The sequence below is a fragment of the Choloepus didactylus genome, chromosome 9, assembly GCF_015220235.1.
Source record: "Choloepus didactylus isolate mChoDid1 chromosome 9, mChoDid1.pri, whole genome shotgun sequence".
Classification (NCBI taxonomy): domain Eukaryota; kingdom Metazoa; phylum Chordata; class Mammalia; order Pilosa; family Megalonychidae; genus Choloepus; species Choloepus didactylus.
Window position 1 is genome coordinate 96,202,459 of NC_051315.1, and position 16,594 is coordinate 96,219,052.

Consider the following 16,594-nt stretch of genomic DNA (forward strand, 5'->3'; position numbering starts at 1 on the left):
ATAATCATTTGGGCAATTATAAATGCTAGTATTATTGTGGCATATTGTTTGGGATATAACTCTACTTCTTAATTCCTACAGGTGCTAAACTGCAATTGCCTAAAAAGTAACGATAAATCAATGGTTTGGAACATACAATGTACAAAGATATAAGTGGTAACAAGTACAAAAAAAAAGTGGTGGGGGGATACAGGGGTATAGGAAAAGTAAATGTGCATGCTATTGAAGTTAAGCTGATATCAAACCAAATATGATTGCTATATATTTAGGATGTAAAATTTTAACCCCATGGTAACCACAAAGAAAGTAGAAGAAAAATATATTCATATAGAAATGAGAAGGTACTCAATATGGTACAACACACACACACAAAATCAAATAAATTTAAAAGTAGGCATTAACATAAGAAAGTGACAAAAATGCTGTAAGATTTACAAAGACTAAACAGCAAAATGGCAGAAGAAAATCCCATGTTATCAGTGGTGATTTTAAATGTAAATGGATTAAACTCTTCAGTCAAAAGGCAGAAAATGGAAAAAAATGGATTAAAAAAATGACTCAACTGTATGTCTGTAAGAGACTCACCTTAATTTAAAGATACAAGTAGGCTGAAGATGAAAGAATAGAAAAGAGTATATACCATGTAAGTAGTAAACAAAGAAAGCTAGGATGGCTATTCTATTATTGGGTATAAAATAGACTTTAAGTCAAAGACAGATACGGGGGACAAAGATGGTCATTATATACTGATAAAGGAGACAATTCAATGGGAAGATGTAACAATTATAGATATATATATGCACCTAACAGCAGAGTGCCAAAATACATGAGCAAATACTGAAAGATTTGAAGGGAGAAACTGACAGTTCTACACAAATAGTAGGAGATTTTAACACACCACTCTCAATAATGGATAGAACATCTAGTCAGAAGATCAATAAGGAAGTACAGGACTTGAATGACATTCTAAATCAACTAGACCTAACAATATATAGAACACTTACCCATCAAAAACAGCATACAAATTCTTCTGAAGTGCACATGGATCATTCTCCAGGATAGGCCATAATTAGGTCACAAAACAAGTCTCAATAAATGTAAAAATATTGAATTCATACAACGTATATTCTCTGACCACAAAAGAATGAAGCTAGAAACCAGTAACAGTGGGAGAAACAGAAAATTCACAAATACGTGGAAATTAAACAACACACTCTCAAACCATCAATGGGTTAAAGAGGAAATCAGAGGCGAAATTAGGCAATATCTTGAGGCAAATGAAAATGAACATAAAACAAAACAAAACTTACAGGATACAGCAAACGCAGTGCTGGCAGGGAAATTTATAGCTCTAAATGCTTACATGAAAAAAAGAAGACTTTAAATCAGAGATCTAATCTCAAAACTGGAAGTAGAAAAATGAGAGCAAACTAAACCCAAAGTGAGAAGAAGGAAGGAATAGCAAAGATTAGAATGGAGATAAATGAAATAGAAACAAAAATACAATAGAGGAAATCAACAAAACCAAAAGTAGGTTATCTGAAAAGATCAATACAATTGACAAGCCTTAAGCTGGAATGACAAAGAAAAAAAGGGAGAGGATACAAATAACAAAAATCAGAAATGAAAAGGGGGACATTATTACCAACCCTACTGACATAAAAAGGATTGTAAGAGGATACTAGGAACAAGTGTATGCCAATGAATTAGTAACCTAAATGAAACGGAAAAATTCTTATACACAAACTACCTACACTGACACAAGAAACAGAAGAGCTCAGCAAAACAATTACTAGTAAAGAAATTGAACCAGTAATAAAAAACCTCCCAACAAAGACAATCCCAAGACCAGGTGGCCTCACAGGGGAATTCTACAAAACAATCCAAGACTTAACTTCAATTCTGCTCAAATTCTTCCAAAAACTTGAAGAGGAGAGAACACTCCCTGTGCCAGTTTGAATGTACTATGTCCCCCAAAACGCCATTATCTTTGATGTAATCTTGTGTGGGCAGTATCAGCATTGATTAGATTGTAATTCTTGAGTGTTTCTGTGGAGATGCGCCCCAACCAACTGTGGGTGATGACTCTGATTGGATAATTTCCATGGAGGTGTTACCCCATCCATTCAGGGTGGGTCTAAATTAAATCACTGGAGCCAGATAAATGAGCTGACAAACAGAAGGAACTTAGTGCAACTGAGATTGACATTTTGAAGAGGAGCTACAGCCGAGAGGGACACTTTGAAGAACGCAGAGAAGCTACAGATGAGAGACATTTTGAAGATGGCCGCTGAAAGCAGACACTTGCTCCAGAGAAGCTAAGAGAGGACAAATGCCTCAAGAGCAACGAGAGTGACATTTTGAAGAGCAGCTGCGGCCTAGAGAGGAATGTCCTGGGAGAAAGCTATTTTGAAACCAGAACTTGGAGCAGACGCCAGCCACGTGCCTTCCCACCTAACAGAGGTTTTCTGGATGCCATTGGCCATCCTCCAGTGAAGGTACCCAATTGTTGATGCCTCACCTTGGACACTTTATGGCCTTAAGACTGTAACTGTGTAACCAAATAAACCCCCTTTATAAAAGCCAATCCATTTCAGTGTTCTGCATTCTGGCAGCATTAGCAAAGTAGAATACTCCCTAATTCATTCTATGAGGCCAACAACACCCTCATACTAATGGCACATAACAATAGTAAAAGAAAACTAGAGACCACTATCTCTTATGAATTTAGATGCAAAAATCCTCAACAAAATTCTAGCAAACCAAATCCAACAGCATATTAAAAGAATTATACACCATGATCCAGTTGGCTTTATCCCTGGTATGTAAGGTTGGTTCAACAAAAGAAAATCAATTAATGTAATAAGCCACATTAAAAGAATAAAGGGAAAAATACACATGATCATCTCAATTGATGCAGAAAAGGAATTCAACAAAAGCCAGCACTCTAAAAACACTAAGGAACTAAGAAGAGAAGGAAACTTCCTCAACATGATAAAGGGCATACATGGAAAACCCACAGCTAGCATCCTACTTGATGGTGAAAGACTGAAAGCTTTGCCCCTGAGATCAGGAACAAGACAAGGATGCCACTGTCACCACTGTTATTCAGCATTGTATTGGAAGTCCTTGCCAGAGCAATCAAGCAAGAAAAAGAAATAAAAGCCATCCAAGTTGGAAAAAGAAGTAAAATTTTCCCTATTTGCAGATGATATGACCCTATATGCAGAAAGTTCTGAAAAATCTACAGCTTCAGCAAAGTGGTGAGATAGAAGATCAACACCCAGAAATCAGTAGCATTTCTCTACAGAAGCAATGAACAACTGGAGGAAGAAATCAAGAAAAAAAAAAATTCCATTCACAATAGCAACTAAAAGAATCAAACATCTAGAAATAAATCTGACAAAGTACGTAAAGGACTTGTACCCAGAAAACTACAAAACACTGCTAAAAGAAATCAAAGAAAAAAGCCAGACAGAAAAGGTTACCTACTGCATGATTCCATTTATATAAAATATCCAGAACTGGTAAATCCATAGAGACAGAAAGCAGACTAGTGACTGCCAGGGCTGAGGAATGGGTATAATGGGGACTGACTGCTTACTGGGTACAGTTTCCTTTTGGGTGATGAAAATGTTTTGAAACTAGACTTGAGATAGTGGTTGTACAATGTTATGAATGTACCAAATGCCACTGAACTGTACACTTTAAAATTAAAAAAAAAAATAGATCTACAGTCGGGTTGTGTGTTTATGGGTTTTTTCTTTTTTTTCCATACTAGTTTTTTTTTTTACTAGTTTTTCCATACTCTGACAATTTTAGAAGATGGAACAAATTTTCCACAATTGCAAATTGATAGATTCTCTAAAATAAAAATAGCTACTTAAGTATTGCTGCTACCTGCATGCTTATCTCTCAGGAAACCAGAAAGAACGAAGCTTAAATATTGTTATGGGACAGAATCCTAGTTCAAATGGAATTAACTCTATGATTATTTTTATTAAAAAAAAAAACACCTTATTTTTCACTTAAGATTAACACTTCTTGTCATAAATAACATTGTTCATTCCACAAATACTTATTAAGAAACTACTATGAAATCAACTGAAAACGAAAAACTACAACTCAGGTACTATGCTGATAAATACAGGGAATATAGTTTTTTAAAGAGTAGACATGGTTTTTTCCCTCATATAACCAAAGTGCTTTATAAAAATCTCTGACAAGTATAAAACTCTTAAATTCTTTGTATTTAAAATTAATGTGACTGCATGTTACAATACTTTAAGAAATATTATGATATATTCAGCACTCCCAGAGTAAATAATTTCTTCTCTTACATAACAGCAGGCATCAAATAGATGTTGAAAAAAAATATGAAAACAAAAATTGGATATTATATGTTTTAGTTTGCTAATGCTGCCAGAATGCAAAACACCAGAGATGGATTGGCTTTTATAAAAGGGGGTTTATTTGGTTACACAGTTACAGTCTTAAGGCCATAAAGTGTCCAAGGTAACACAGCAGCAATCGGGTACCTTCACTGGAGGATGGCAAATGGTGTCCAGAAAACCTCTGTTAGTGGGGAAGGCACGTAGCTGGCATCTGCTCCAAAGTTCTGGTTTCAAAATGGCTTTCTCCCAGGACATTCCTCTCTAGCAAGCTTCCTCCTCTTCAAAACGTCACTCACAGGTGCACTGAGTTCCTTCTCTTTGAGTCAGCTCATTTATATGGCTCCACTGATCAAGGCCCACCCTTAATGGGTGGGGCCATGCCTCCATGGGAATATCTCATCAGAGTCATCACCCACAGCTGGGTGGGGCACATTCCAAGCAAATTTAATCAGCACCAAAATGTCTGCCCCACAAGACTACATCAAAGATAATGGTGTTCGGGGGACACAATACATTCAAACTGTCACATTATATTTTTACATAACTCTACAGGATTACCAAAAACTAAATATTTCCCCAAAAAAGCTCATAGGAAGTAAAGCAATCATGGTTCCTGTTAGCCAAATTATGTAGACAGATGTCACACCACAGGAGTTAATGTATTTTGGGCAATTCCCCAATATAAAACAGTCTTATAGCCAAGACACCTAACATTTCTTTATAGAAAATACTTTTACCCCATTGTGAATAAATAAATGACAATGCTTTATTCAAAACTCTTTTTAAAAACTTTCATTTGAGGTTGGTAAACAATTCTTAATGGACATTTACAAGAATACAATTTCCCTGAACAAAAAGTTTCACTATAGAATCTCAAACTCCTTATCCTAAACTTCTAGAAATATACTCAAGAAAATAATATCCATTTCATACCCAACACATTGGTAAAAATTAGTAAATAAAATAAAACTAGGGGAGGAAAATGTGGAGCAATGGGAACATTACTGTGGGAGCATATTCCTCACCACTTTGGAGAGCCATTTGTCAAATACCTACCAAATTGGGAGATTACATCTCTTATGATTCAGTAATACCACTTCTAGGTGTCCAACTTAGAGACAAGAATGAGAAGAAGTATAAAAGAATGTTCTGTTTTTAATAACAAAACAAGAGGAAACAATCCATTCCCCAAAAGGACAATAGAAAAACTGGTTTACTCTGATAAAAAAGAATGAAGAAGAACCAAGCTTACGGATAGAATCACGTACCCTTAAAAGATGTCTTCAAGTTTTAATCCCTGGTCCTGTGACTGTGAACTCATTTTTTAAAAAAACATCCTGGAAGATATATCCTTGAATAAATAAGATGAGGCCAAAGTGAATTAGGGTGGGCCTTAATCCAATATGACCAGTGTCCTTATAAGCAGAGGAAACCTGAGCACAGTCAGCATCAGTAGGAGACAGGTAGGAAGAAAAATAGCTATGTGATTGAGGCAGAGACTGAGTCATGGCCAGGAAGTCACAATAGAACACTACAGACTTCAGAGAAAACATGATCCTGCCAACATCTAGCCTCCAAAACTGTGAGAAAATAAATTACTCTGGTTTAAGCCAACTAGTCTGTAGTACTTTGTTACAGAAGCCCTGGTAAAACTAAGGCAATCAGCATGGATAAATGTCAAATCATGAAGTTGTGCTAAAAGTACAAATTAAAAAAGATAATTACAGTATATCATTTATGTAAAATTTTAAAACAGAATATAATAGTAATATTTTATGGATACATGCATATGTATTAAATGCACTAAAACATTCAGGGAGACAATACAAATTGTTATCTGGAGCAGGAATTTTTCTTGTTCTGTTACATCTCTTGAAACACAGTTAACTGAAGCAAAATATAAACAATTCATGATATTGATGGTAAATATGTAGCTGTCTACCATGCTTTATACTATGGTTTAAAATGTTCCAAAATTAAAACTGAAATTAATTTTAAAAACAAATTCAAAATGTGGACATCACAGTAAACTGACTCTTTCTACCCAGTCCTCCTTCCTTTCTCTCTCCCTTCACAAGTATCATATCTGCACTGAGAGCCGAAGCTCTCCCCCACTTATTCCTCTTCCCTTTTCCCTTCATCTTCAAAATCCTTTCCCCCAATAATTCCATTTTGGCACCTGTTTTTAGGAGATTCTAAAATGCAAACTCTAAGATGAGGAAAAAGGAAGGAAATTCACTCCAACTTTATACTGGAGGTGCTAGCCAGAGAAATAAGGCAATAAAAAGAAATAAAAGGCATAAAAATTGGAAAAGAGAAAGTGAAGTTATTTTTATTCACAGTTGACGTGACTGTATATGTAGAAGATCCTAAGGAATCTACAGAAAAAAAAATTAGAGGTGAATTAGGTAATGTTATAGGGTACAAAGTCAATATATAAAAATCAGTTGCATAGTAGCAAAGAACAATTAGAATATGAAATTAAGAAACCAAAACCATTTAGAATAACATCCAAAAAAATAATATTTAGGGATAAATGTAATGAAAATCCTTTAAGAACTCTACACCAAAAACTAAAACACTGCTGAGAGAAGTTAAGGACCTAATTAAGTGGAGATATACCATATCAATAATTGGAAGATGCAATACTGTCAATGTCAATTCCCCCCAAATTGAAATAGGTATTCAATTTATTTACAATCAATATCTCAGCAGGCTTTTTGTAAAAAATGGTAATACGCTGATTCTAAAATTTATACAGAAATGCAAAGGACCTAAAATAGCCAAAACATGAACAAAGTTGGACAAATAAATCTATCAATACTACTGAATTACTAAATTAAATGTTTAATGGTACTTTTAATTCACTTTGAATAATTCCTGAAAACCTAATGCAAAATCCATACCTAGGCTTCTGAAAATAAGCTTATAATTTCAAATGCGGTGAAGAAAAAATTTTAGAGAAGTCTCACTTTGCTGAAATGCATCTATTATTCTCAGGTTAAATGGCTTGATATAAAGGCCCCCCACTCTCCTTCCAAAAACATTACTTTCCAATTAGTATGAGAATCAGAATCAGTTTTTCCCAAGTGGCTTTATTTTTAAGATGGCTTCATATAAGAATACCATACACTATATGTGCCAGTTTCAAACTCTTATGTACTCCAGGAAAGACTATGTTCTTTTAATCCACACTTGTGGGTGCAGATTTATTGTGGGTGGGATCTTTTGATTAGGCTGTTTCCATGGAGATGTGACCCACCCAATTATGGGTGGAACCTTTTGATTAGATTATTTCCTTTGGGAGATGTGACCCTGCCCATTCAAGGTGGGTCTTAATTAGTTTACTGGGGTCCTCTATGAGAGGATAAAAGGCAGAGACATTTTGAGTGGTCAAGAACTGACACAGACCCAGACGTTTAGAGATGCTAAACTATGAGATGAAGCCCAGAGTTTGCCCCAGAGAAACTAAGTGAGAACCCACCGACACTTGTGGAGAAAGCCACTGGAATCAGAAGCTGAAAGCAACACAAACCGGGAGCAAAGGACCGGCACGTGCCTTTCTAGCTGACAGAGGTGTTCTGGACGCCATCGGCCTTTTCCTCAGAGAAGTTATTTACCTCTTGATGCCTTAGTTTGGACACTTTTATGGCCTTAGAACTGTATATTTTAACCTAATGAAACCCCTTTGTAAAAGCCATCAATTTCTGGTACACTGCATTTCAGCAGCTTAGCAAACCAGGACAGATTAAATAAAATTTAACACAAAAGGCTTATTATTACATTAAGATGGTATAGTTGTTTTCAAAATGGAGGTGAATATACCAAGAGGTATGAGTGATGATCCACTGGGGTATAAGAAGAAAATATTAGAATTTCTATTCCTATTTATTTTTTATCTTAATACACACTGTATATATTTTAAATGCAATATCAATATTGTATTGCACTGTAATACAATGCAATACAATATTATATATATATATGTATCTATCTTTAATACACAGAATGACATTGGTATCTTCATTATGGCCACCTGTCAGTCACATATCACATAAAGAAATCTAAGTATACTTGTACTAAGTAAGTCTAGGTACTGTTAGGGAAGAGTGATAGTATGTACTAGATTCTTTTCAATAGGGAAATAAAAACAGAACCTATCTTTTTCATAAGCCACTATAAAAGACTGATGTTCTCTCCAGAGAAGATATATTCTCAACAATAAATGATTTCCTTAATAGAAATGATGTTTTATGAGAAAACTGTGTTACTAAAATGCCTCATGGGTCAAATTATTTTTTAATTTGGTTGATCCATTAAAAATTATGTAAAAAAATTATCTCTGCTAACATAGAAAGATGTTTACAATATGTTCTTAAACGATAAACGATATAGCAAAACAGTAGTTTCCATATGACCCAATTTCTAAGAGGGGCATGAATGAGTGTGAGAGAGTTATCTGGAAGGATATATTCCAAGATATTAACAATGACAGTTTCTGGGTGTGGGGAATAATGGGTATTTTTACATTTTTTTTAATCTGTACTTTCATGTTTGTTTTTTTTAAATGAACATGTAACAAAACACTGGAACACAAAAGAAAAAGCCTCATGAAGCAGCCGATTTGAATTCAACAAAAAACAGTTGGGGGGAGGGTGTAAGGTTTAATTTCAAAAGCATCTACTGCAGTAAAAGAAAAGTTGAAGCAACAGTGTCAAGTGTTACCAGATATCACTGATGCAGTTGGAGAGTGACCTTAAGTATTCTGTACCAGAAGTTTATTGACTAACGGCAAAGTACTTAAAAGTTGTCCAATTTAAAGATTAGTTCTGTATTTTCTTTTTACAAAAAAACAAGAGTTCTAAACTTGCTGACGTTCTGTGATGACACCCTACTAGCAGTATGCTACCTAGCAGTTGTTTTTAAAAAACAAAAACATGGCTAATCTATTTGTACCTTAAAGGGAGATGAAAAACTTAGTAAGAAAATAACTACATTATAAAAGAAAACAATGTGTCATCTTGAAAGACTCTCCTCTGCACATTATAAAAACAGAATTTCCTAACTCTTTAAATACCTTCCAAACATAGATTCCCTGGATTTTGAACACATTTACTAAAAATAAACAAACGCAATATCGTCACTGTGGCTTACAAGGACAACTGATTGACACATAGGAAGAACAAATTTTACTAGCCAAATTTGCGTAATTGAGGGTGGAAGTTAAATAATGAGCATCAAGATTTAGAAAGTACAACCAGATATAGTTATTATTCTCTTTGGGTATGCGTCCCTCCATGAGATAACTTTTCAGCTAAGACAGCCATTGAAACCAAGTACCAAAATAAATTGATTTAAGATCCAGACTGGTATTTCTATACCACCAAGTACTAAAACCAAGATTTTTCGAACATAATGCAGGATATTCATTGCTTCTGCTTCAAAACTATATATTTACAAAAATTTGAGAGCAAACAAAAATGTTTTTGAGCTATTACTAATATTTAAAAAGCACACTATCCACAGATAAGGGAGATCACTAGTTTCTTAAGAGTCTCTAATGTCTTTTGTTACAATATGAAATAAACCAAGAATTATTCTCTATTAATAAAACAAACATCTTTAGATTTTTGTGAATCCTTCCAGGCGATGCAATACCAACTATAAAGAATTTGTCAAATAAGGACTTTCTTTCAAGCCTTTTTTATTGACTTTCTACTATACCTAAGGGACATTTCAGATGAGTAAAATCAGGTCCAACCCTCCAAAACTCAGGGGATTTAAGACAGTACACAATTATTTATACCATAAGGCAAATCAAGTAAGAGCTACAGAAATAAAGAAGAAAGTAATTAATTCTACTTGGTGACAAACAGCTTCACAAAGGAGGTGCATGGTAATGGAGCTAAGTCTCAAAAGACGGGTATCAGAATTTTAACTGGGAAAGTTTGGGAAAACAAACCAGGCTTGAGATTATGTACAAAAGCACTGAAGCATGTACAGTTTGGAATACATAAAGAATATTTGTATTTTCAAATGACATTATTAGTTGTTTTGCTGTATTAACTTAATTTGCACTTCTCTTAACAAACCAAACTTGGTAAGATCCTTCTAAAGGCAATTTCCAAAACGGCATCCAATTTTAACTACTATTACAATTGATATACTGCAATTCTACCATATTTGGGCCTATTTTTAAATGCTTAGAGTTCTAATTTTCTCCAGAGACCACCATTCTTCACCAGGAGGCTTAAATTTTAACTCTTACATCTAGGTAACACATGAACTAGGGATCTCCCAATATTGTTTTTTTTTTCCCATCTGAAGGGATGCCTTGTTCCTCCTTTTCCAAATCTGATCTCCTCACCCATTTTTCAAATCCCAGTCCTTTCTGCTGCTTTTTGGACCCTGCTCCCTCAATTACATTCTCTACTGACTCCTTGTATCCACCACTGAAACTAGCCCTCTCTATTTAGGAGAGAATATTACTTGACACTGCTGCCCCCTCTAACTTCTGTTCTATTTCTATTCCCTTCCTTTCATTATTATACTTCAAGCAGAAAAAATTCTCCCTCATTTACTCTCCACACTTTAACTATAGCAATCTCGCTTCAAAGCTTCTAAATGATCTACTAACTAGCAAAATCAAAAGGATTTTCTCAGTCCATATTAACCATAGCAAAAAAAGCCATCCGATGGCTATAGCACTGTCTGAATCCCTTGGTTTAGCATTCAAGATCTATCACAAAGGGCTACCAATGTACTATTCAGAGCTTATTTCCCACTCTTCCCAAATATGAAACCTTTGTTCTCCCAAACTGGACTACTGTTCTAAATGTCCCGTAAGTCTCTGTTAGATCTTTTGGAATGTCCTTGCTTCCCCTTCTTTTTCACTTCTTCAATCCCTACCCATTTTCAAATTCCTCTTCAGACCAAACCAATCTTCCCTGTACAACTAGTGTAAACTACTTCATGAGGGTAGGGCCTATATTTTTTAATTCTTTGATTTCCCCATTTTGCTTGCCTCTGCCTGCACAGAAACAATACACATTTTATTAACAGCATAACTGTATACCTTTTTAAAAAAGTCATTTGTAAATCATGAAGTATGATATGATATATTTTAAGACATCTGCCTCAAAATGTGGTAAATATCTTAAAATAACAGTAATAAGAGCATGGAATTAAGTTTTAGAGATCAATTAATTTGGAGGTGTATTAATATTTGCAACAAAATATTGCGAATATGTAAACTGGCAAAAGCATTACTAGTACTATTTTATATGTTCAAATACATTAATTTATTTAAAAATCAAATAGAGACTGAAAATGAGAGTTAGGGATGTTGCAGGTCTTATGACCATGTCAGCATCCAATTTATTTCTGTCTAATTTGTTTTGGTTTCACCTAGATAAGTAGACGCAAGCATGTAAGTAGGTAGCATTTTTTTTTTTTTTTTTTTTTTTTTTTGGTAGCAGCTTTTAATGGTTCATTTTGCAGTCTCAGGATAGTCTTCAATTAAACTGATGCAGAAGCTTAAAAAACAGCATAATTTTTTCTTTCAAAGCTGAGTCGGTAACACTAACAACTGCTTTCAATCCTTACTGAAAAAGGTAGTCAAACATCCCAAAGTAATCCGGGCAGAGAATAAAAATATATATGCAGGGCCCCACTGAAGAGCTGGGGAAAAATGTGGAAGTGTTGGACTTCTTCACCTGGATTGTTGCTGATGTTCTCACAAACACTGAGGACTGGCAATTTGGTATGCCAAGCCCTCTGTCTTGGAGCTTGCCTTTATGAAGCTCCTTACTGCAAAGGAGAGACTAAACCTGCTTATAATTGTACCTAAGTATCTCCCCCTGAGTACCTTTTTGTTGCTCAGATGTGGACCTCTCTCTCTAGCTAAGCCACCTGGGCAGGTGAACTCACTGCCCTCCCCACTATGTGGGACCTGACTCCCAGGGGTGTAAATCTCCCTGGCAAAGCAGGATATGACTCCCGGGGATGAATCCGGACCCGGCATCATGGGATTGAGAACATCTTCTTGATGTTCATGCGAAATGAAACAAAATAGTTTCACTGGCTGAGAGATTTCAAATGGAGTCAAGAGGTCACTCTGGTGGACATTCTTACACACTATAAAGATAACCCTTTTTAGGTTTTAATGTACTAGAAAAGCTAGAAGTAAATACCTGAAACTATCAAACTCCAACCCAGTAGCCTTGACTCCTGAAGATGATTGTATAACAATGTAGCTTACAAGGGGACACAGTGTGATTGTGAAAACCTTGTGGATCACACTCCCTTTATCCAGTGTATGGATGGAGGAGTAGGAAAATGGGGACAAAAACTAAATGAAAAATAGGGTGGGATGGGGGGGATGATTTGGGTGTTCTTTTTTACTTTCATTTTTTATTCTTATTCTTATTCTTTCTGGTGTCAGGAAAATATTCAAAAATAGACTAGGGTAATGAATGCACAACTATATGATGGTAATATGAACAGCTGATTGTACACCATGGATGACTGTATGGTATGTGAATATATCTCAATAAAACTGAATTCAATTTTAAAAAAAAAGCAGTCAAGAAAAATCCTAAACTTGCAATGAACTATAAATAAAAAATCTACAGTATGGTATCAGAACTTAAGTGTTACGTGTTCATTTGTTACTAAACCAATGACTTACACAGGATGACTATGCTCCAACCAAATGTGCCTGGGTCTTGCCTGTCATTTAACTGAGTGTAGTACATGTGCAATAGAAGTGTTTTGTTTAGACAATTTTATACGAAGATATGCATAAGACTAAATTTTTTTTTAAAAATCTACCGCAAAATACAACTTTGCTTATCGATGACCCATTAAAAATTAACAAATAAGCAAAGAAGGTAGAGAAGCTTTATTCTAAGGACTACCTGCCCCACCTAAAAAAATTAAGGTCTTCAATGTGTTATAATTTGATATGTAACAAGTGTTCAAGAGCAGTACTGCATGTGTGTGTTATTTATTTTATTATGGTGGCAGTATAGGAAAGTGACTAAGAGTATGAGCTTAAGAATTAAGCTGTGTGGTTTCAAATCCAGCTCTGCCAGTTTATAGCTTTGTGTCTTTGGGTAATTTACAATCTATGCCGGTTGCTCAGATCACAGATACTATTTCAAAGGGTTATTGTGAGGATTAACTGAGTGCATACATATAAGGCATTTAGAACAGTGCATGTCATATAGTAGTCACTCCTTATTACGAGTTTGAAATATTTTTAAAAATGAGATTTAAATCAAACACCTTCAGAAATTTCTGAAGCACTTCCTCAAAATTCTAGAGTTCAGTAAAAACAGTCTGAAAACCTTTGATCTAATCATCACCTCTCATTTCACAGGTAAAAGAATTGAGTCCCAGATAAATGACTAGCCTGAGGACAACCACCTTATTTCACTAATATTAATCTTCCTAAAATAAGAGTTTGGGATTAATGATACTAATGTTGACATTCAACTACTCTGAAACCAAGGCAAAGCAATGAGATTCTATCATGTGTGTCCAAGAATCTGTGACCAGTGTGATGACAGTCACCTACAAGGTCAATCTAATAAATAATTCTGCATTCAATAAACAAATAGGGTTAGAACAAAAACACAGTGAAACCAAAAGACACCATAATTATCGTCAAAAAGGCAATGGTTAAAAACATCACCTGGGCAAAGAAAGTGTTGAAATATTTGTGAAAACAATCGATTTTGATCAAAAGTTTGAGCACACCAAAAAGGTGCCCACTCGTCTTCTCCTTCCTTACTATATAACTTCAGTGAGACCTCATCTGAAAATTTTTCTGCTTCTTCTACCAAACAGAGATAATATTCATCACAAGGAAATATCTACAATTCTTCATTAAATTCAAACAAGAGAGCAACAAACAGTCCAAATAATACAAAATATCTAATCCAAAAAATCATACATTAAGCTTTGTAGATATTTTTGTACTTACTTGAATAGGGCTAGAACTAATTTCTGGGAAATTCACAACACAGAAAGCAAAATAGGGGAGACAATTTTGAAGGTCGGGCTCAACTAGAGCTAAACAACTTTTGAGCGTCCACAATCCAGCTCTCAAAGGTTAGCACCTCTGCTTGGAATGTCCTCCCCCTCTCCATCTACATCTGTATTTCCTTAAAGGTTCTACTTAAATGTCCACGCTTCCCTAGATTTTCCCACAATGTCCCCAATCTAGAATTAATCTCTCTCCTCTTTGCTTGCCTATTCTGCATCCCTACTTCAACATTTATTATATAATACATTGTGTTACAATGATTTATATTCACTTCTTCCCTCACCTTCCCCCAAGAAAATACCTAAAGAGCAAGCGAAAAGGGGTGGATTAACATTTGTTAAACACCTCCGAGCCCAGCAAGGGGTAGGTATTTTGCATACATTATCTCATTTAATCTGTTTGAAAACAACCCATTGCAGTAAGCGGGTAGTGTTATTCCCTTTCTATTGAAGGAATTTACTCTTCAGAGTTTAACAGCTCATCCAAAGTCACACCGCTAGCCAATAACAGTGCTTACAGAACGCGAGTTTCCCTGGCTCCAAAAAGCTCTTTCCACACTCCATGCTACAGGTCTTGTTCACTTTGGTTCCCTCACCCTGCCTAACTGATAGATTTTCCTTAAGTTTTTGTTGAATTTAATATTCTCACGGACTCCATATCACCTTTGTGGTAATCCGATCACGCCCCACCCTTAGCCAGTTACCTTTAACTATACGTTCCTTTTCAGCGGACTTTATATCCAAAGGCAGCTTTCCACCTATCCACGAGATATACTGCAAACAACATCAACCCTAGATTTCCTAAGTGCTCTTTCCACAGAATACAAGAAATGCACACAAGCACATACACGATACATTTGATGCAACACTTATACCTTTCCGAAAAGCTCTTATTATTAAGCTACGTCTTCGTGCTTATTAGGAATAGGGCTTAGGCGGTTTCCAGTTCACACGGTGGGGACACCGTAAGACACTGTATAAGAAAATCCCTTCTTCTTTCAAATCGTCTTAAAATGAAGGTTATCTTAACTATTACACACAACCCCAACACCGAATTGTAGTTTGTATTTCCGGCGGGAATGTACATAGACACAGACAGATGAGAGATTAGACGGGGCTAAAAAGCAATGGAGCAATTCCTTAGCCTGTTTAATTAGAAGGAAGACACAGAGGGCGCCCCGCCTGTCTAAATCTCTGCACTGAACTCATCTATGAAGATGGGGGGAACACGGGGAGCACCAAAACCTAAGCAACCCATAACGTGGGTCACTGGTTTCTGCGGCTAATCGGGGGAGATTCTTTCCTCCCGGGGTGACCCGCCCCCGGTGCGGGTCAGAGAAGCCCAACCGCACCCTCCCCCAGCGGTCCCATATCTCATTGTCTCCCTCCGTCTCGGCCCCAGGGGCACACGGTGCAGCCCAGGCCCAGCAGACACCCACCCACCAGCCGGCCGCCTCGCCCGACGCAGTCCAGGGGTCCCCAGGCCTGGCCCAAGCCCCACAGCGACCCCGCCCCAAGCTGCGGCCGCCCGCACCCGAGCCCGAGCCCGAGCCGGAGCCGGAGCCGCGAAAATGGAGGCGGAAGCGGCGGCAGCGCCTCCACAGCCCCTCGCCCGGCCGGCTCCTTCCCCTGGCCCCCAAGGGCGAGGCAGGGCACTTACCGTGACAGCCGCTCAGCTCTCCTCCTCCTCCTCCCAGGCGCGGCGCTCCTTCCCCCGAGACGCAACGAGTACCCGCAGCTCCCGCGCCGCGCGCTCCGTGACTGACTGACTGACCGACCAGGCGGTGGCGGGGCGGGGCTGGAGCACCAAGCAGCTGGCGGGGTGGGGCCGGGCGGGGCGGCCGCAGGGTATAGCTGCTGTGCGGAGTGTGGCCGCGTCCAGCGGAGGCGCGGAAGGCGGGGCTGAGGGCCGGCGGGGCTGAGGACCGGCCCCGCCACCGCCAAGCCGACCGCGCGGAGCCACTCGCGCCCCCCTCCCGCGGCCAGCCACTCACTTCCGGCGCAGGCCGCCGGGCCCGCCCAGTCCGCCCCCCCGCCCGCGCCCCCCTGCCAGCGCCCCCTTGCCCGCCCTCTCCTCCCGCGCCGGACCGCACCCAGCCCGGGCTGGCTTCGGTGCCCCGCCTTTCCTCCGCGCGTCCTTGTGAACCGCC

General features: G+C 37.7%; 1 protein-coding gene across 1 annotated transcript in view; it reads right to left on the reverse strand.

Annotated features, from left to right (window-relative positions):
* The window catches only part of RAPH1 (Ras association (RalGDS/AF-6) and pleckstrin homology domains 1), a 132,279-nt gene extending 115,888 nt beyond the window's left edge, over positions 1-16,391 (reverse strand). The window contains 1 exon segment of the mRNA XM_037849031.1: positions 16,105-16,391. The gene's annotated coding sequence lies outside the window, so the exon portion shown is untranslated.
* Positions 16,392-16,594: the final 203 nt, after the last annotated feature.